Source organism: Peromyscus maniculatus, chromosome 5, assembly GCF_049852395.1.
Source record: "Peromyscus maniculatus bairdii isolate BWxNUB_F1_BW_parent chromosome 5, HU_Pman_BW_mat_3.1, whole genome shotgun sequence".
NCBI classification, from domain to species: Eukaryota; Metazoa; Chordata; class Mammalia; order Rodentia; family Cricetidae; genus Peromyscus; species Peromyscus maniculatus.
Genome location: NC_134856.1, coordinates 61,791,980 through 61,812,942, shown reverse-complemented (window position 1 = coordinate 61,812,942; position 20,963 = coordinate 61,791,980). Strand labels below are relative to the sequence as shown.

General features: G+C 43.4%; 1 pseudogene; it reads right to left on the bottom strand.

The window, feature by feature from the left end:
* Window positions 1-441: 441 nt before the first annotated feature.
* Window positions 442-3,455, bottom strand: LOC143273518 (HUWE1-associated protein modifying stress responses pseudogene; annotated as a pseudogene).
* Window positions 3,456-20,963: the final 17,508 nt, after the last annotated feature.

Sequence of the window (20,963 nt, the reverse complement as noted above, 5' to 3'; positions counted from 1 at the left end):
GCGAACTAAAGCAGGAGATAGAATTACAGTAATTAGAGGAAGAATTACTGTAGTGAGGGAATGCGCCAACTGGGGTGAGAATACAAAATGACATGGGGCTGAAATTCAGAAAAAAAATCCTCTTTTGTTACCACGTTGTTTCTATGATGCCGAGTCATCATAGTACAGCTTTATCAGCCCTGTTGGAATCTGGGGGAAGCCTGTTGCTGGAAGCTCAGATGTGGAGCCTAGGCTCCAAGTTATGAGGGAACTAGACCCAGACATTGGGTAGACCCTTGAGGAGGATTAGACAAAACCATAAGTTTTTGCTAAAACTTCTTGCTCCTTCTGATACTTTTCTTTTTATAAGTTGCCAAAAGAGAAAATTTAAAGAAACATTTTTTTTTAAAGTTTTAAAGTAAAAGTTGCCTAGGCAAATTGCTCCTAAACAGTCTTGGTCCCTTTTTTTTTTTTTAAAGTTTTTAAAAAGTTTAATGGAGCCAATAATCGGCATATAAATTGTGTTCTGGCAGACATTAGACCTGCTTTCTCTTACCAAAGAAAATGGCACGTTTTATCAAAATTTGACAACTGAGAATAAAGGGCACTGAGATTCAGCTTCAGAGCACCAACTTAAACCAAACAACCAAGAACATCGTTATTCAACTTGGACAGAGGAAACAGAACCAAGGCAGGAAGAGATGAAACGTGTTCCTCGGTCTCAAGTCCCTTAGGAACAGGAGTTCTGGCTTCTTGTCAGCAGCCATCACACCATCAAACCCCAATTGCAGAATCTATATTCACAACCACAGAAAAGCAAAAGTGAACTCCGTGTCTTGGTTTATCCCAAGGGAAGCCTGGAAGTACGTGTGATGCACAGGCTTGTCCATTTAAGGTAAAACGCCAGATTGCTGTAATTCTTCCTGCTTTTTAAACGAACAAAAGAAAGTTCCACTTTTGCAAAAATTGAGAAATACCTTACTTTCATTCCTAGTTTGAATATGGATTTCAGTTTTAAATAAGGGCTATATCTATAATGAATACAGAACTTCAATTCACACAACATTCCTAACATTCCACTCACATCCCACTCAGTCAGTAATGGTTAACTTAGCAAGGTCTCTTCACAGAAAGGTATTATTAAATGGCTGACAAAATTGCAAACTTTTAACAAAGTGCTGTAATTATCAGAAAACCCCTTACACTGATTTGCAATGGTTATTAAGGATAAAAATAGAAGTAAATGAACTGGACTACAAGTTTGCACGGAAACATTTTCACTGTCCTACTTGATATATAATATAACAGGATAGAATGGATCACAGTGCCTGGCAGGCTGACATCAGTCTTCTAAATAGACTACCATTCAGTTCAGGTAGTAAAAATGCAGATGAAACATGCTCTAAAATGTTGTAGCTACAAGAGGTCTTATATTTACCCAAAGAGGACTCCAAGAACTTTTCTTTGGGTCTACCTAACGTCTAGAGAATCTCCATGCGATCTCATCTTTTCCAGAATGAAATTCCAAACTGCACTTCTGAGAGGAATGGAGGGACAGGAAAAGTTGGGTTTTGCTATTTAAATTACGTTCACATTAGTAGCAGATAAAACATATTTATCATCTTCCACCCACTATGACAACTACACACAGTAGGGCATCCATAAAAATGCAAAAGATAAGAAAAAAAAACCACTAAAAGATAAATACCTACTCCCACCATCCATTTCCTCTCACTACTACCAAACCAAAAAGGAAGCCCACTCTCCAAGATCATGACCTGTTTTTCAGGTCACTTTTGAATGCAGTTTGTGTTTAACCATAAGTAAAGTACCCGGCATAGGAAGTAGTACTTGTTTTAAAACTGAGTATCTGAAGCCTACAGGGTTATTCTGGGGACAGGTTAATAATATTGCTATTTTCAGAGCACTAACACACACAAAGTGAATCCAATAAAGTTCTGTGTATTGATTCAGTATTAAGTATTACTTGCATGACCATCATAGCACCTCTTTACATCTCACAATCACCAGAGTTAGAACTGTTTTGAAAACTGAAAACTGGGCATAATCTGATAATCAGAAATTGCACACTATCACTAAGGAAACCAGGTGCATGGTTCAATGTGGCTGCAAAAATGGAAGCCTGCAGATCTAGCTTACAAGCCAGATCAAGACAATTGTAGGAACCTGGCAATACTGTTTAAGCAAAAATACTCAACACAGCAGGAAATGGACCAAAAAATAAAAATAAGAAAGCATTCTATAACCAAATAAACATCTGATATTTCCTTTCCCTTTGAGAATAAATACAGTTAAGGTCACTTTTAGCCTTGGAACGGATATATGTTTGCCTATGATGATCTTGCTAATGACTACACAATTATCTCATGTCCTCTGCTAGGATTATAGTTTGAGAAAGCCATAATTACAGGAGGCATCTACTGTAAATACCTAAAACTTCCTTTTATGGCAACCAATAGAGAATTCACTTGTCTTAAACAGTGAACAAGGGAAGATGGCCTCATGTTTCCTTTGCAATAATAGTATATGTTGAGGATCGAGTGGCTTTCAAGCAGCATGGTGGGTGTGAAAATGTCTGCAGTTTAGAGCATTCTGTTGCGTTTATGAGTTGGTGAGTCTGTAATGACATCGCCACACTGGGCTGAGGTACGCTTTCTAGTTCCACCATTGTCCAAGTGGAGTGCCATTTCTTCTGTTATGAAAGTGTTCAAATCGACATCATGGAGTCCATTTCTCCTTCGACTAGCATTCGGTCCACTGCTTACATGTGTAGGAGAGCCTGGGGTACTCGAACGCACGCTTATACTAGCCATTGCACCACTAAGACCATGCAGAGCTATGGCTTCCCGGAAGGGTTGCAAATCAGTCTCTACAGATGAGCTAGTTTCCGTTGAAGTAGCTCGGTTAGGGGACACTACAGTCAGTCTTGGGGGAGCTCTAGAGTTTCGTGGTGGAGGAACCTTTCCACACAGGAAGCTGATCAAATCTTCTCTACGAATAGTTCTTCTGCGCTTTTTAACCCAGGCTAGCACATCCTTATTGCGTCGCTGATAGCCAATCTGAATTCCAATATCAAAACTTCGCTGATGGGTATCCACGCTTTCTTTGTAGAGGTTGGTGACGGCGGTGGCTGCGTTTTGGAAGGGGACCCAGAGAGAAAGTCCTGGCTGCTGACACACTCGGTCCCCTCGATCCGGCCGGGGACACCGGGCCGGTCCGTGGGGACCCCCCAGGGGTGCTCCAAGTCGGGGGTCTCCCCGTCCTCCACCGCAGCTCCCCCTCCCAGCGCCGCTCCTCCGTCGGCGTCGTGCGAGGCGGGTGACAGGGGGGTCCGCGGTGCGGCCGTCCCCTCCCCGCCGCCGAGCCGCCCCCGCCGGGCGCGGGGAGCGACCGGACCCCGGGGAGCGAGCCGGGCGCCGGGCGGAAGGGCCGCTCCGGAGGCCGGGGCGGCCCATGGTCCCTTTTTTATATGTTTAACTGTTTTGCTTGCTTGTTCATTTATTTGTTTGTTTGTTTTTTGAGACAGTGTTTCTCTGTGTATCCCTGACTGTCTTGGAACTCACTTTGCAGACCAGGCTGGCTTCAAACCCACAGAGATCTACCGCCTGCCTCTGCCTCCCAAGTGCTAGGATTAAAGGCGTGGGCCACAACACCCAGCTATGTGTTTGACTTACATGTGTTTGAGTAATAAATGAACTTGCTCAATGTAATAGTGAGCTTGAGTAATAATGTCAAGTAATAAATGACTTGCTCTTGGGGGTTATGGGCAATGCCATGAGAGACATGAATTTCCTAAAGTTGACAAAAAAGAAAAAGATAAAAGTTTTAGTTTCATTAGCAAGACACTTGTCTGTTTTATGAAAAGTTATCAATACAGCATTAACAAATTTAAAATGTCCAAAGGAGACATTTATTTTTAAAATATTAATATTTTCTATACTAATATTAACTTGTTTTTGTAATGCTTTAGTAGCCATCACTTATAACTGTTACCAAGAGTCAACTAACAACTTATTATAAGTATATTGAATTGTCACTGTATAGGGGCGTTGTGATTGGGTTTTCTCTGCCAGTTAAAGAATTAAAAGGCAGGAAAAAAATCTTGAATGCAAGAGGTAGCAGCAGAGGGTAACCTCTGCTTAGCAAACAGCAGCAGATAGAATCAATCGGTAAAGTGAGGCTTTTATTAGAGATGAGGAAATACACACAACGAGGCACAGAGAGAAAGATCCTCTGCAAAGTTGATGAGGGACCCAGGAAGCTAAGGCCCAGTCTCTCTTTGAGAACTGGGGGTCTGCAGAATCTTTGAGGGGGGTCATCCTCCCCTAATTTAGGATTGGTCAGTTTGAACACAGACAGGAAGGCTGACAGGTCCACAAGTTTGTGATAAACACAAGGTGTAGCCTTGAACTTGTCAAACAGGTCCAGAGGCAGGGAGCCTCCTGGTGGGAGAAAAAGCCCACAAGGCTTGTTTGAAGCTGCCGCGCTTTTGTCTCAGGTCAGGAGGGTGAAGAAGAAGCCAGCCATCTTGGAATTTCACCACCTTTATTATGTAGTCACGGCTCCTGTTCTTACTGTCTGCCTATCAGGGAATCCAACTCTTAGTTCCACACTGCCTCCTCTCAGAGGTCAACCTAACTGTTGGTCGGGGCTTGTGAATATAGCCCCTGCTAATTTCTTCCAAGCTAACAAAAGGGATGATGTTGAAGGTGCTATTTATTAAGCGGCGCAATGTTATTCATTAAGTGGTGCTGTTTTCTGTTCGAGAAAAGCTACAAGGTACAACAAAATCCTCTATAAGAGTTTATTAAGGGGAGGGAATAGGAAAGATGTGCATAGGCCTATGGAATGACTGTGCAGGAAGAGAGCGGAGGAATACATGGAATAGGATCCCCTGCACATGTGCATATGGGTTTACATAGCTATGCCACACATGAGCATAGATTATGTGATCATGCAGCGCCTGGATTACATAGGACATAAGGCCCTGGGATAACTAAGCATCTTGCCAGCACACGCATGGCCATGTAGCTGAGGGAGTGTCTAGGAATTCTAATAGAAGGAGCAGCCATTAGAGCTCCTCAGAAGAGGGTTGATGTGTTCGGGATTGTGCTGTGAAACCCGAGACTGTGTTAATAAAATCAGCCTTGAATCAGGGAGTGGAGCCAGAAACTAGTTGGCAGGAACTAGCCATATAGAGTATGGAGGAGCCAGGAAGATGGATAGAGAGATTCACAGGAAGGAGGAGGGAGGGATTTGGAGATTTGAGGTCTTTTTGGTTTGGGATAGCTGGAGAGACACTCTCTTGCTGAGTCTCTGGCCAAAAAGAAAAGTCAGCTGGTTGCTTCTCGGCCACTCGGAGCTAGCAGGTTTTCACCCCAACATCTGACTCCTGAGTCTTCATTGGTAAATAGAACGATAGAGACTTAGTGAAAAATTACTTTTGTCGGCAGCAGCAGAACCACTGCAGCTGAACCCGAAGTCCAGCCTGGTGGCAGAGTGGGCTGGGAGCAGAGGGTGGGGGGTGGGGGTGGGGGACAGGGACAGACAGACTGATTGGGGAGCTGCAGGGCTTCAGACAGTAATTACAATATCAGTAGATTCAGGTGCAGCCCATAAGCTGACAGAAAAACAACAGGTTGATGTAATAGACCACAATAAAACTTAACAGATGGTAAAGATCCAGAATATAAAACATTCATCTGAAGCCGGGCAGTGATGGCACACACCTCTAATCCCAGCACTCGGGAAGCAGAGGCAGGTGGATCTCTGAGAGTTCCAGGCCAGCCTGGGCTACAGAATGAGTTCCAGGAAAGGCTCCAAAGCTACACAGAGAAACCCTGTGTCAAAAAAACAAACAAACAAAACAAAACAAAAACCCAAAAGACAAAAACAAAAACAAACAAAAAAAACATTCATTTGATGATAATGTGCATCTTTGGAACATGCTATGCAAGTGGGGTAGCATCTGTAACATCATGTAACATAAAATATAACTTATCCTCATGTAGATGGACTAACTGGTAAAAGAAGGACTAGAGGATCCCGAGGTCCCTCTGAAGCCCAAGTGACCTCAGAGGACTGGATCCTCAAATGGCCTTAGCAGTTCAAAATCAAAAATTAATTTTGACTGCCTACATGGTCTTAAACATCCATTAGAAAAGTATAGCCAGGATTAAAATGATCAGTAAGTTTCTTCAACAATCCAAGGTGTCCTGTCGACTTTCATGTCAATTTGACACAAGCTAGAGGCATCAGAGAGGAGGAAGCCTCAACTGAGAAAATGCCTCCATAAGACTGGGTTGTAGGCAAGCCTGTAGGGCATTTTCTTAATTAGTGATTGCTGTGAGAGGGCTCATCCCATTGTGGGTGGGGCCATCCCTGGGCTGGTGGCCCTGGCTTCTATAAGATAGCAGACTGAGCAAGCCACAATGAATAAGCTCTGCATCAGCTCCTGTCTCCAGCTCCCTGCTCTGAGTTCCTGTCCTGACTTCCTTCGTGACCATCAGTAATATGGACATGTAAGCCAGATAAACTCTTCTCTCCCCAACCTGCTCTTTTGGTCAGGGTGTTTTGTCACAGCAATAGAAACCCTAACTGAGACAGATGGTGTCATCTATCACACTGAACACTTGGGCATTTGGGGAACCTGGATTCATTTATCTAGTATTGCTTCCAGCATTCAGAAGAAACAGCATGCAAGTGTGCTGACGCTCTGCCACACTGACCCATTAACACGGAGATCTTACACCGGGCTCTTGGCTCATGTCTGTCATCAAAGCACTCCAAAGGCTGAAGCAGAAGGGTTGCCACACATTTGGGACCAGCCTGACCTGTCCAATGTGATTCCAGCAAAAGCTACAGAGCAAGACACTGTCTAAGAAACAAACAAACAAAACAACAACAAAAAGAAACAAGAAACTATCTTTACAACTCTGTTCAGCCCAGGAAACTTCTAGAGTCAAGCTATGGGGCAGGTCACATCAGGCAAGAAGGTGTGGCTCACACCATTTCTTTTATTTGACAGTTGTATTTAGTTATGTGTGGCAAGCAGGCATGTGCAACTTTTTGACATAGTGACATGACACTAATAACCACATATTCAAGTTTAAAAAAAAAAAAAAGCTCAAGTTACTCTCACCCCAAAAGTGGGTAAGAGAATTTATTCTGAAACCAAATATGAGTGACTGTGGCCTGGGAACACAGACATAGACTACCCTAAATTCCATATTCCAATAAGCTTTGATGAAGTTTATACATTAACACAACGAAGAAAGTCATAAATCAAGGCACCTTTCAAATACGTTGGTGGAAACATTAAGTAGGTAGGTTAAAGCAAAAATGGAATCTTTGATAATCCTGAGATGTTGACAACGCTCTTAGCTTTTTGGTTGGTTGCAAAAACAGTGCATTCCAAATTACTTCCACCATGGTCACAAAGCTGTAAGGACGGGAACAGAAGAGGACACGAAATGGCTATTAAAAGATCTAAAGATGGCACTGAATAATCTGTCATTAGACTCTGGACCTGCAACATTCTAACCTCTCCACAAACATTGAAATTCCAATCAGTTATTCAGTCTTGCAGCATTATCAGCTGATGGTGCAAGTTCTTCCTGGGAAATTTTGTTCACAGGTTGCCCTCACAGCTATCCTGGACCATATGTCACTGCAGGGTAGACACGATAACGCTACCCGGTTCTTCATCGTAATCTGTTTAAAATATCTAAGGGCAATTTCAGTTCTAAGCCTGGGGCTTGATGGGTCCGCTCTTCTTAATTAAATGCCTTTTCATTGCCTCCTGTGAAAGCACCTGGCAGCTCTTGCTTATTCATTGCCCCCTTGGTGAGGTGGACTTGCTTACTGATTGGTTCTTGAGACACATTGGTTGCCCGCTCACTGATTGGTGCTCCATTGAGGTGGGCGGTTCCAGGAGATGCCCATTTTGGAGGCAACAAGTTACGGAAGTAGGACTCCCTGGCTAGTTGCGGCATCTGTACTTAGGTCACAGCTTCGGCTTCTGAAAATCCAGCAAGCCAGGAGAAGCCGGTTGCCAGGGCGATCCCGCAGGCCACTTGGGACTGCCAGGAGAGGTGATCGGAGAGCGCGCCAAGACCAAGAGCTCTGGGGACCGGCAGCTGGTGCTGTGGCTCAGCAGCGTTAGCCCAGCTCTGTTCTGCTTTGGGGACACCTGCCTGGGTGAACTGCAGAACATGGGAATGGCCTCTGGTCCTGCAAAACCCAAACGAAGAGGTGCTGTGCGTCGAGCTGTTGCTGTTCCGCCGCTGCAGACCATGGCTTCCGCGTGCCTCGGAGCCACAAAGAGCTGCAGGAGGCGAGTCCGTCCGCTGGCCTCCTGGGGACACAGAAGTGGTGCTGGGGAAGAACAAGATTCCCCAACAAAGTTAGCTCCCTGTCATGACTGTGGGCGGGCCTTGGCACATGGGCACAGTAATCCTCAGCTGAGGATATTTTTCTTGCTAATTCTTGTAGTGTATTTGTCTCCTTCAATACATTTGCTCTCTTATCATCAACTTATCTAATGACAGATAAACCTGTGGCATTTAGCTGCTTGAAAGAAAGTTGATCTTGCAGCTGAATTAATTTTCATTTCACTTGAGTTTATTTTGTCTGAGATATCCTTGTTATTTTTAACTTTTGACCCAAATACTATATACTTATGAACTACATCACTTCTAAAAAAACATTTTTAATTTTTATTAATCACTATTTATTACTAGTATTATGATATTAATATTAATCACTAGTAGTATGATTTCAGCTGAATTCTCTGCAAATATAAGTACTTAGAAGAAGCGCTGATAATCATGTAAAATGGCCTGGATCATTTTGGTATAAATAATTGCCCTGTCTCGAGTTTAGAACAGTCTCGGTTAGTGATTCTCAACCTGTGGGTAGTGACCTCCTATGACCCTTTCACGAGGTTTGCCCAAGACTATTGGAAAACACAGATATTACATTACGATTCATAATAGTAGCAAAATTACAGTTGTGATGTAGCAATGAAAATAATTTTATGGTGGGGTTCACCACAACATGAGGAACTGTATTAAAGGGTCGCAGCTGTATTAAAGGAAGGTTGAGAACCACTGGTCTAGGTTATTATATTCTTGGAGGTGTGCCTCAGTACATGGCCTATCCTGACCTTTGGTATGTGTTTTAATCTATTGACTGCCTTTTCTGTGTTTTAGAATAACAGTTTGATCTTTTCCATGGCTGTCTTCACGCACTGTGGCAGCTTCCATGCATACGGCACCCACCGCCAATCAGTAGCAATAATTGGCATGTGTAGCTAGCCTTTATGTGGAGCCCACCATTGCATGGTGGCATGATCCAGACAGCAACATAAAAGGTGGCCAGAAATACTTCACACTGTTTCTTTCCTCCAGGGGAAATCATTCACAGTCTAGTTTCTGACACAGGTTGGGTAAATGGCATGGCCAAATAATTAAAGGCCCAGACTACCAAGCAGATAGCCTGATCGAATCCTGTCCCTTGCCTGTAGACTGACAGAAGCTGTTTGTCTTCTGTACCTCAGTTAACTCAGATCATAAATGGTGCATCTGGGTTGGGGATTTAGCTCAGTGGTAGAGCGCTTGCCTAGCAAGCACAAGGTCCTGGGTTCGGTCCTCAGCTCCCCCCCACCAAAAAAAAAATAAAAGTGTTGAACCTTGTTCTTAGGAGGCTTGCATGATCATTTATGAAGTGTTAGATATAAAACAGTTATTAGACAGAGTGGTCATTTTCAGAAGTAATGCAAGTGGAGATGGTGTTCCCAGGACATGTGGCTCCTCCTGTATCACTCATGCCACTGGCCCTCAACATCGGTTCTCAAAACTGTGGGCCTGCTCCCTCTAGAGCTGTGGTGTAATGCTACATGTCTTCTGCAATGAAGGAAGAGGCGTATTGTTTCTCCTCCTCTGTATTCCCTACCCTTTCTAGCTCATGCATGGTTTCTGGAATTTCGTACACACAGCCTGCATTATTTGCTGTTTGCCACCCTTCAGGGGGTAGGTAGTTTTATGGGCTCCTACTTTTCTCTCCCCTCTTAATAGTGTTTACCATTTATACCCCCAGTCAGAACTCCCCGATAGTAGTCTGCAGGGAGTGTCCTAGTAGAGCATTCACCCCCCAAGAATGCTCTCCCACAGGGGCAAGATGCACACATTCTGGTCCCGAGGAGCATAATTACCTAGCCACAGAGTAAGTTTTCTCCCCATACCTGTCCACCACTACCCATTGGCCTGATGCTTTGGGGAAGGGGTACCATAACTCAATAGACATTCCACTCCATTATCCACTAGGGTCCAAGTATTTGCCTGCTGGTGACCAACCAGTAAGTCCTCACTCGTGGGCCACCTTGGCCAACCCAACAAAGGAAAGGCTGGGAATGCTCTCATCCTGAGATACTTTCCTCTGGATCAGAAGGAGTGGTGGGAATCTCCTGTACCTCCTGATCATTGATTCTGCTTACTCCAGGGGTGAATGGGCTGGCCTTAAGACCCTCCATAGGCTCACCCACCAGCATTGGGCTGCCCGTCCATTTTGTCTGTAGACACTTCTTTGCAGTGTCCAGCCACATCTGTGTTCAGTAGCAGGCCTCCTGCCTGCCTCTCTCCTCTCTCACTTGTTCCTTTCTGCTTTAACATATGTAACCCTGGTTTACCTGCCAGTCTAAGTCATTTAGGTAGACCTCCCCAGCTCCATGCAGGTAACACCCTCCCATGGGCTCAGCACTCTGTACCAGTCTCATGATCCTTGCTGAATCAATTTCTTTCTTAGTTCTGTAAACATGGTCCAGTCTGGGTCTAGGAACTGGACATCAAACACTGCTTCCCGCATCCTCAGTTCCCTTGGTAGGGCCTACCATGCTTTCCAGCCCCTAATATTCACAGGGACCGCAGCTGCTAATAACCAGGTGTCCCTAATGGTTCCTATGAGCCAAACCATCAAGGACTGATTCTGCTCATACTGCCTTCAGTTGTGAAGCCTTGGTCTGGAGGAGGGATGGGCGCTGTACTGCTCAGCCTCTCTGCTTCTATAGCATTCAGAGTCATCCACCTGTCCCAGCTTCACAGGCTCATGGGGGGCAAGGCTCCTTCATTGCTTGTTTGAGACTTCCCCAGATCCAACAGCACCGACATTCAGTATTCTTCAGCTATCAAAGTCCTCTGCACCAGACCATGGTTAAGACCTCTATCAGCAGGCTGGATAGCTGACTTTTCTTTTTTTTCTGTATCACAGGTCTAACCCAAGGGGTGTCTGAGGTCCCTTCTAGGTCACTTCCTTCCTCATCTCTACCAGATTCCTTTCAGGAGTTTCAGGCTTGGGGGTCCCATTCTTGGACCCATGGTCTAATCTGGGCCCTCTTCTTTGGGCCCTTAGCAAAAAAAAAAAAAAGAAAGGAAGGAAAAAAAGAAGAAAAATGGCAGACCAACACCTCAATTTCCCCTTTTATTTTATCCAATTTACTCCCTCAGTCGGAGGCCATTGCTGAAGCTCCCAACCTCATATCCTTTCTTGCTGCAATTCTCCCATTATCCCTGCAGTTTCCCTCAGGACTGCACCCTTGACCTCAGATTGCTTGTTACCCGTAGTGGTTGCTAGGTTGCCTCTGCAGTTACTCACTAAAAACTCCACCCCGATGTGCTACTCAGGGCTTATAATGTCTCCCCTCTAGACACCTGGCAATTCTCAAAACATGTCCAGACTTCCAGAGAAATCCCACTTGTGTAGGTTGGATATGGATAAGAATACCCCCCCATAGGCACATATATTTGAATGCTTGTTCAACAGTTGGAGGTACTGTTTGGGAAGAATTAGGAGGTGTGAACTTGTTGGGAGTGGTCAACTGGGGGTGGTCTTTGAGGTTTCAAAAGTCCACATCATTCCCAGTTCGTTCTCTCTCTCTCTCTCTCTCTCTCTCTCTCTCTCTCTCTCTCTCTCTCTCTCTCTCTCTCTCTCTCTCTTTCCCCTTCTGTTTTTGGATCAGGATGTAAGCACTTAGCCTCTGTTTCAGCACCATGCCTGCCTACCTGGTGCCATGCTTCTTACCACAATGGCCACGGACTCTACTACCCTCTGGAATAGTGAGACCCAAATTAAATGTTTTCCTTTATAAGTTGCCTTGGTCATGGTGTCTCTTCACAGCAACAGACAAATAATTAAGACACTACTCATCAAGTAGGTGTGCCACTCCATATCATCAGGAAGAAGACAGATATCCTGGGATTACCAACAGTTCCTGGTGAAAGGACAAAGGGAACATTAGTTCTGTGTCATTTCCCAAGGACAGACTTGGCAAGGTCTGGGGTGGGGCTGGTCCAGGTCTTTGAAGGAGTCAAGGTTGTAGTTTCTGGGAACCTGACTCTTCCCCCTAGACTGTGGTTATCAATCCTAAGGCAGTGTCTGGGATATCCTGCGTTTGCTTTACTAACATTGCTTAATTAGCTTTCTGCTGACTCTGTCCCATTTTTCCCCCTATAAGACCTATACTTCTTCCTTTTTTTTCCCCAGAGCTAAGGACTGAACCCAGGACCAAGCGCTTGCTAGGCAAGAGCTCTACCACTGAGCTAAATCCCCAGCCCTAACACTGTACTTCTTAATAAACTTGCTTGGCATAAGCCATCAGCTTATGCAAGATCTCCTGGTCCCAGCTTTTCTGTCCTCTTTTCTCATCCCCATCCTCTCCCTCTGGAATCTATCACTGAAGAATGACCTGCTGGTCCAGTTCATCAAGTGTTGCTAAAATTCTTCATGTAGGGACATGGAAGCATTGTTTACCCCTTCTCCTAAGTCCCAATCACAAACCAAGGCTCCATTCCACCCAAGTACACTCGGGAGGATCAATGAGTTTATTGGGCTGCCTTACAGAACATAGGTGGGAGGTTACTCACAGGGCTGTGGGTGTTCTTCCCCCAACATTTGAAAAGCCTTTACCTGTAAGGATGGGGGCTTCCCCTCAGCCTCATGGATGGAGAGTCCTCTCTTAGTGCTCCTGTGCCTGTATATTCTAGCCCTTCCCAAAGGCCACTTGCAAGGAAGGCAGAGTTACATACAACTGGTGGTAGACAGCTGGATAGTCTGGCAAGGAGCTTTAGACCCTTCCCACCTCTCCACGAGGACAAGTAAACAGTGAAAGAACCCAGCTGGAATAATCCTTTTGCAAGCATGTGCAGCTGAACTCCCCCAAACTCAGGTTGCTTGGCTCAGAGGACATCAACAATACCACCCTTACCCTGTAGTCATACATATCATATGATGCTAAGGCTTGCCCATCCTCACAATGGGGGCTGAGTTGGTGTGAGGGTCTTATTCTCTCCCAGTGCCTCCTCTACATCCCCAGAAAGACAGCGCAAGGACAAGCCCCTGGCACCCACCTGCAGCTCTCAGCATTGGGGAGAGCATCTGAAGTTTGGTCCACTGCTAACAGCAGCAACAACTCCACCCACAGCTCCTCCTAGTACGGGTTGAGTGAAGGCCAGAGAGAGGCCCCTCCCTCCACGCACCCGTGGAGCTTCTGAAAGCAGAGGAACCCAGCACCATAGAAATGCCTAAGTGACCAGCAGGGGACTTTGGGGCCACCGGATCGAAAGTGTGCACACAGCCTGCTCTCCTTGGGACTCTAGGGGTCATGCCACACTGGCCACAGCCCCTTGCTCCTAGCTGCCTCCCAATTATCTTAAGACAGGATTAGGACTAGTCAAGCCATCCTTGCTTCGCTCCTTATTTCTTGCCTCTACCAATGGGCATCTACCAAACTACCCAATCTCAACAGAACTTATCAGTGAACAAGAGACCACCCATACCCCAAAAGGGCCAAAGAGTGATCAAGAGTCCTCTGCCAATGAAATATCAGTGCCCTGTTTAAGAGTTGGTGCCATATGATGTAAGGGGAAGCCCCTAACTACAGCCAAACCAGCAAACTCGTGGTTCACAACTGAAATTGCTTAGAGAAATTTTAAACAGGTTATCTGTGATGTACACCTTTAATCTCGGCATTCTAGAGGCAGATGTGTGAAGATCTCTATGAGTTCAAGGACAGCCTGGTCCACATAGGGAGCTCCAGGACAACCAGGACTACATAGATAGACCCTGTCTCAAACAAACAAACAAAAACAGGTTCTGATGAAGGGAAGGGCAGCATCACTGTGTTCAAGGTGGGACTGCATGCCTACATATCCCCACCGCCTGTTGGATGCAACTCTGCCTTAATTGCATGTGACATCTGGGAGAGGCCAGAGGATATAGGCTGGAGTAGGAGGTCCATTTAGCTGGTACTGGGAACTCCTCATGCCTGATGGGTAAAGCCTTTCCAGGTGAGGCCTTTTGGGGAGGAGCACCCACACCCGCTAAGTAGCCCCATGCCTATGCTCTCTGTAAGGAAGCCCAATAGACTCATTGGCTCCTCAAACTGAACTTTGGTTCAGTTTGGTGAAATGGTGTCTTCGTTTATCACTGGGACCTTAGATGTTATTTATATCTCCGCCTGGGAAGGAATTTTAGCAACTCGGGTAAGAGATTGAAATGTGATTAACAATTTGAATTCCACCTCATGAATGGCTAAGCCAAAACCACTCACCTAAAGGGTTCCTAGACTGAAGGTGCTCAGAATGTGAAGTGAAACGCCTTGGTTGTTTTGAGGCATTAAGTTTAGTATGATTTGCTAGATGTCAGTGGATAACTAAGTACTGTACATATTACCTGTGATCAGAGGAATTATTTTGCAAAAATGCACTCATGGCCATAAAATTTACTGCTCTTCTAATGAATGAGAAGCAGCCATGATAAAAATAATGGCCCGTTGAGGGCTGTAATAAAGACAGAGCTGACAGTTTGCAGATTTGAGGTACTACCCTATAGCATAATTAACTCCTTACAGCAGTGCTTCTCAACCTCCCCAATCCTTTAATACAGTTCCTCATGTTGTGGTGACCCCTGCACCATAAAATTTTTCCATTGCTATTTTATAACTGTAATTTTGCTAGTGTTATGAATTACAATATGAATATTTGATATGCAGGATATCTGATATGTGACCCAGTGAAAGGGTCGTTGGACCCCCAGATGGGTCGTGACCTATAGGTTGAAAACCACTGTCCTAAAGCAAGCATTTCTTCCAAAACCAGAATCCATAGTTGCAAGAATAAGCAGAAGAGAGATAAAAGTGCCCAGTTTGGGTATTATGGAGGCTATCTTATTTCAGAAGTGAAATTTGGTGTATTTTAGACTTCTCCAAAAGCAATAAGACTGCTTCAAACAAAATAGTCCTTCTGGTACTTGAATTTATATAAAATACTTTAAAAATTAAAATCTAGTAGTTAACACATTTACTGTTTATTTTTAATAAGGTATAATTTATTATAGTTAAACGCTTTAAATATGTCCCCAGGATACCTAGTTTGTCATTTGTTTGTGGCTTCCACATTCAATTTTTTATAGAGGCATGTAGAATACTGTGTTCCTGTACTCTGAAAATGTAATTTTTGAAGAAAAAAATCTAGGTATGGTTTATTAAGACCAAAGAACTTTCTACTTATTTTATTTTTTTAAAGATTTCATTTATTTATTATGTATACAGTTCTCTGTCTGCATGTATGCCTGCAGGCGAGAAGAGGGCACCAGATCTCATTACAGATGGTTGTGAGCCACCATGTGGTTGCTGGGAATTGAACTCAGGACCTCTGGAAGAACAACCAGTGCTCTTAACCCCTGAGCCATCTGTCCAGCCCCCTCCACTTATTTTAAATATCAAAATAACACAAAGAACAAGTTCAGTATGCCAGACACCTCCTATTCTTCACAAATAATTGAATTTTTATATAAAAATATTTATACTTAAGAAACATAAATCAAATATCTCTTAAACTCAAGATATTTTCTATACAATAGACAATAATAGATTTTGAAATTTTAGATTTTCTTTTGTAATTGCTTTTACAACTGTCCTTAATTAAAAACAAAAATTCTCCTTTGAGACAGAAAACAAATCAAAACACATTTCTATTTTAATGTATGCCATCATTCTTAAACAGAACAGTTTGGGTACAATATTTAACAGCTAAATTTCCTGCTTGTGTCATGTTTTGGCAGTCATACACATCTTCTATAACACTGTCTTGCTTTTGGGGAGAGAAATTTAAGTGTCAGGAGAAATCAGGTTTTATAATTGCACTTCAGTACATTGTCCCACTTTATGCAGCAGGAATATCAGACAGAGGCACTGTGACAATGAGATGTGTACATTCACTTATGAGACTGAAATGACTTTTCTTTACCTAAGGATCGGAGAAAATTTTAAAAAAGATCTTCATCTTTGAGTAACATCTAGAGCAAAATCTCTAAATTCTCTTTAAGCAAATGGATTTGGAGACTAAGTGGTTTGGGCATGAGGCGGTAAAAGAAAGCTTTTATTGGGAGTATGGAAACACACACAGCAAGGAGAGAAAAGACTCTCCTCAGAGCCCAGCTTCTCCTTGAGAACTGGGGGTTTTAGGATCTTTGTCAGGGGTCTTCCTCCCCCAATTTAGGATTGGTCAGTTTGAACAAAGACAGGAAGGCTGACCGCTTCACAAAGTTTGGGATAAACACATCCTGGTGTGGCCTTGAACTTGTCATTCAGGCCCAAAGGCAGGGGAGCCTGCTGGTGGGAGAAAAAGCTTACAAGGCCTGTTTGAAGCTGCCAAGCTTTAGTCTCAAGTCAGGAGGGTGAAGAAGCAGCCATTTTGGCAGTTCACTGTCTCTATTACCCAACCCTGTGCTCTCTCCTTATCTGTCGAACCCCTAGTCCCTCACTGGGTCAGAAGGAACCTTACTGGGAAGACATATCTGAGGGGTTGATCACCCAGTGTCTTGGGCACCCTCACATTTCTGTAAACATGCAGAATAACCCTGAGAGCCAGTGGGAGATGATGTGAAAATTGAGAAAGTCCATTCCCAAAGCAGCGTGTAGACCCAACTCCAAACATATGCACACATAGGCAAGGTTTCAGGAAATGAGGGGAAAGTTTTCCAAGACGGAGGAAGTGTCTGGAGATAGGCTGCCAGCTGTTACTCCAGCCTGCTTTGTGGGTGACATTTCTGACTCTCTATTGCAAGTATTTGGGGAAACAAGGAGATCCAACTAAAATCAACCCTGCTTTAGCATTCCTTCAACTGGGAACATTTGCTGTCTCCACACAGGTGCATCCTTTGTGCTTAACAAAGCCCTAGGCAATACAATGTTTAAAGAAAAAAAAGTCAATTGTGAGTAGGCAGCCTGCTTTAATAAATGTAAAATGATCTTTTAAAAAAACTGATAAAGGCCGGGCGGTGGTGGCGCACGCCTTTAATTCCAGCACTCGGGAGGCAGAGCCAGGCAAATCTTTGTGAGTTCGAGTCCAGCCTGGTCTACAGAGTGAGCTCCAGGACAGGCACCAAAACTACACAGAGAAACCCTGTCTCAAAACAACAACAACAACAAAAAACCTGATAAAATTGGTAATTCATAATAATAAAATAAAAAACACATGTGAGTTAAAATGAGATGAAATAAGTAATTTAAAAGTTTTTAGTTTCTATCAAAACTGAAGATAGATGTTAAAATACATTCTTTCATCTTTTTCTGACCTTGCTTCTTTATTCTCATCTTATAGTTTTTCTTGGGACATCCCCCACACACACACTTTTTCACTATTCCGCTTACATTAAAATGTCTTTATTTATTTATTATACAAGCTAGTCCTGAAATTTCTTGGCCTTAAAGCCCCAAATCTCAGTTTGGCCTGAGTCAATACCCCTAAAGCGTAGGGGAATTCCTCAGGCTGTTACAGATGACCAAGTGAGGCTGGCTGCGTCCCCTTGCCAGCTCCCCTAGGAATTTTTTTTTTTTTTTGTTTGTTTGTTTTTCGAGACAGGGTTTCTCTGTGTAGCTTTGCGCCTTTCCTGGAACTCACTTGGTAGCCCAGGCTGGCCTCGAACTCACAGAGATCTGCCTGGCTCTGCCTCCGAGTGCTGGGATTAAAGGCGTGCGCCGCCGCCGCCGCCGCCGCCGCCGCCGCCGCCGCCGCCGCCGCCGCCGCCGCCGCCACCCGGCCCGCTGAGACTCATCTTCAAGCGTTGTTGGTGAGTTTCCCTGCCTGTCATTGGGTTGATCCATCTTGTTAAACATGGCTTCTGTGTTCCTTTGCTTCCCTTTTTCTCACCGTCAACTCACCAAATGTTTGAGTGCCACTGACACCAGAAACAGACCCTTCCTAGACCTGTCCACTCTCAATTCCTGGGTCATAATGTCATAGCACATGGTTTTCCCAGAAAATAGCATCATAAAACCCAATTCCTCACATACCCTAGGCCAGTCTTTTTCCCTTCTAGAAAGCAGCCTGAGACCCAGTGGGAAAGAACTACTTCTTCCTCAGCTGTTTAGTCAGAGAGAGTGGGGAGGCAGAGACATGACACACGGTGTCTGTTGTCAGATTTCACCCTGGGATCTTTCCCTCTAAGCCTTGCTCACATTTTAAAGAGATGCAGATACACAAACTCTCTCCCTCTTTTTTTCTGAACTGGGTATAGTTGATGTCATATAGTTGTGTCAGGTGTGTCTATGATAATTGCTCGTATATGTTTCGGCTGTTTTCACATGTTGCTTATGTCAAAACATCTTTTTAACCAACTGTGGCCACATGATTTCTCTCATTTTTAAAACCCATTACTGTTATGTGCTGAAAGTTTTTTGTCATACCCAGTTAAAATGCATGTGATTTATAAATTTAAATTTTGTGATCACACATTAAGAGGACTGATAGATACACACTACCATATAAATTTGAGTAGTTTAAACATCTTAAAACCTACTAAAAGGGTATATTTGAGTCTGTTAAATATTTCATAAAACCTAAAATGCTAATTGTTTACATAAAGCAACATTCATTAGAATCATAAGATTTTATTAAGCTTTAAAATTTAATGTAACATATATAAAGATTTTGGTAAGGATTTCCTTCCAAAGAAGATTCTGAATATAAATATTTATTATAATTGTTATGCCTTTTATATAATCGGTAACATAAAAGTCATATTTTTTCAAAAATTCTTAATATAAAACTATTAAATATAAGGTTTTTAAAATTAAGGCTGAACTATGTACAAATTAATAGATACATATAGTTACTAAAAATCTCTATGTTGTTTCCTGTTTGCAATGAGAGTTATAGGAAATATCTCAACAAACAATAATATTCAAAATCTTGGCTTATAAAAATATATCTTATGAATGATTATGCATGTAAAAACTGCCTACGTGTGCCAAATTGACTTATAAGTAAGTGTTCATATAAATTGAAGCTATTAACTTGGCCCAGCTTCCTTTCGGCTCATAATAAAACTAAAATTTTAAGGAACAAAACAATAACAAAATACAAAAAGAGTGTATTTAACCAATGTGACCAAATAGATAAACCAAATAGAGATAGCTAATGATCCTAAGTCTCTCTTTGGGACAATGAACATGAGTTTTTTATTTTAAAAAATTAAATCTGGGGCTGGAGAGATGGCTCAGAGGTTAAGAGCACCGACTGCTCTTCCAGAGGTCCTGAGTTCAATTCCCAGCAACCACATGGTGGCTCACAACCATCTGTAATGAGATCTGGTGCCCTCCTCTGTATACATAATAAATAAATAAATCTTAAAAAAAAAATTAAATCTATTTTTAAGCACAAGAATTCTGTTCCAGATGTTATTTCTTTGGTCCTCATCACAATTCTAGCTCTACAACATGGTCCCTATTGCTTTAAGAAATGAATACTCCTACTCCATGATCCATTTTTTTCCTATTGGCTAGACGCCATCCCTTGAGATACCAAAGTCTTTATTCCCAAAGATTAGCAGATGACTTATGTCTCAGAATAGCCGAGATCAACAAAAACAACCAACAACAAATGCCAGCAGAAATGTGGAGAAGAGAGAACCCTCATTCACTGTTAGTGGAACTGGTTCAGCTACTCTGGAAATCTAGGCAGAGAATTCTGAGAAAGCTAAAAAGAAGTGTACCTTATGACCCCGCTATTCCACTTTTCAGCCTGTGCCAGAGAACTCCACAACCTACTTCACAGATACTTGCTCAGCTATGTTCATCCCGGCTCTAGACACAACAGCTAGGAAATGGAAACAACCTTCATTTCTACAGAGACAGAAGAACATTAGGAGTGCTGGGCTGGTGGACTTGGGGTTTTTCCTGGTGTCCATAGAGGGGCATACAGAAAGGACAGTGGAAAGTGTATGCCTTCTGAGTCAGCAAGAGGGCAGGCTCAGCAGGTGTATAAGCAGCTGCATCGAGGGAGGGACCCCTGGGGTATATAAGTGCATCTCTCTTGAAGGGGATCATTTTCCCTGCTATTCCATCTTCAGGTATATCAAGTTTCCTTTAACTTTATGGCTCCCAGCTGTTCTCTTCAAGTTGCTACAGAGAATTTTTTTTCCTATCGCAAGAGGTCTTTGACCTTGCCTGGGCAAGTGAAGCTCCTGCTGTCTTCATCTAAAGAGAGTCAGAGGAGGTCACTGTATTTTTATTCCTGCCTCAGTGGGTCTACAGACTCTGGGTGCCCCCACAATCTGTATCAGAAAAGAACTTACTGGCCATGGACCATGCCATGTGTGCCAAAGGATGCTGACACTCATGTCCCACTGGTATCTGGGCAGGAGACTAATGTCCCTTTGTATTCCCTTTCTGCTCCTCATCTAGCATTACCCATTTCTGTGTTATGAAATTTTCATATAAGATGTCACTCATTAAAAATATCAGAACAGGTGATGGAGGGGAGGAGCGAATTGTCCAGACAGCCCATAACTATCACTCCTCCCCAGAACCGTTTTGAGCTCAGGTGCTCAAAACATATTTCAGGTTTTCAAGTCTATCATTTCCCAGGGCTTAACCTAGGTTTCTCATTTTCTTTATGGCCAGTTGTCAT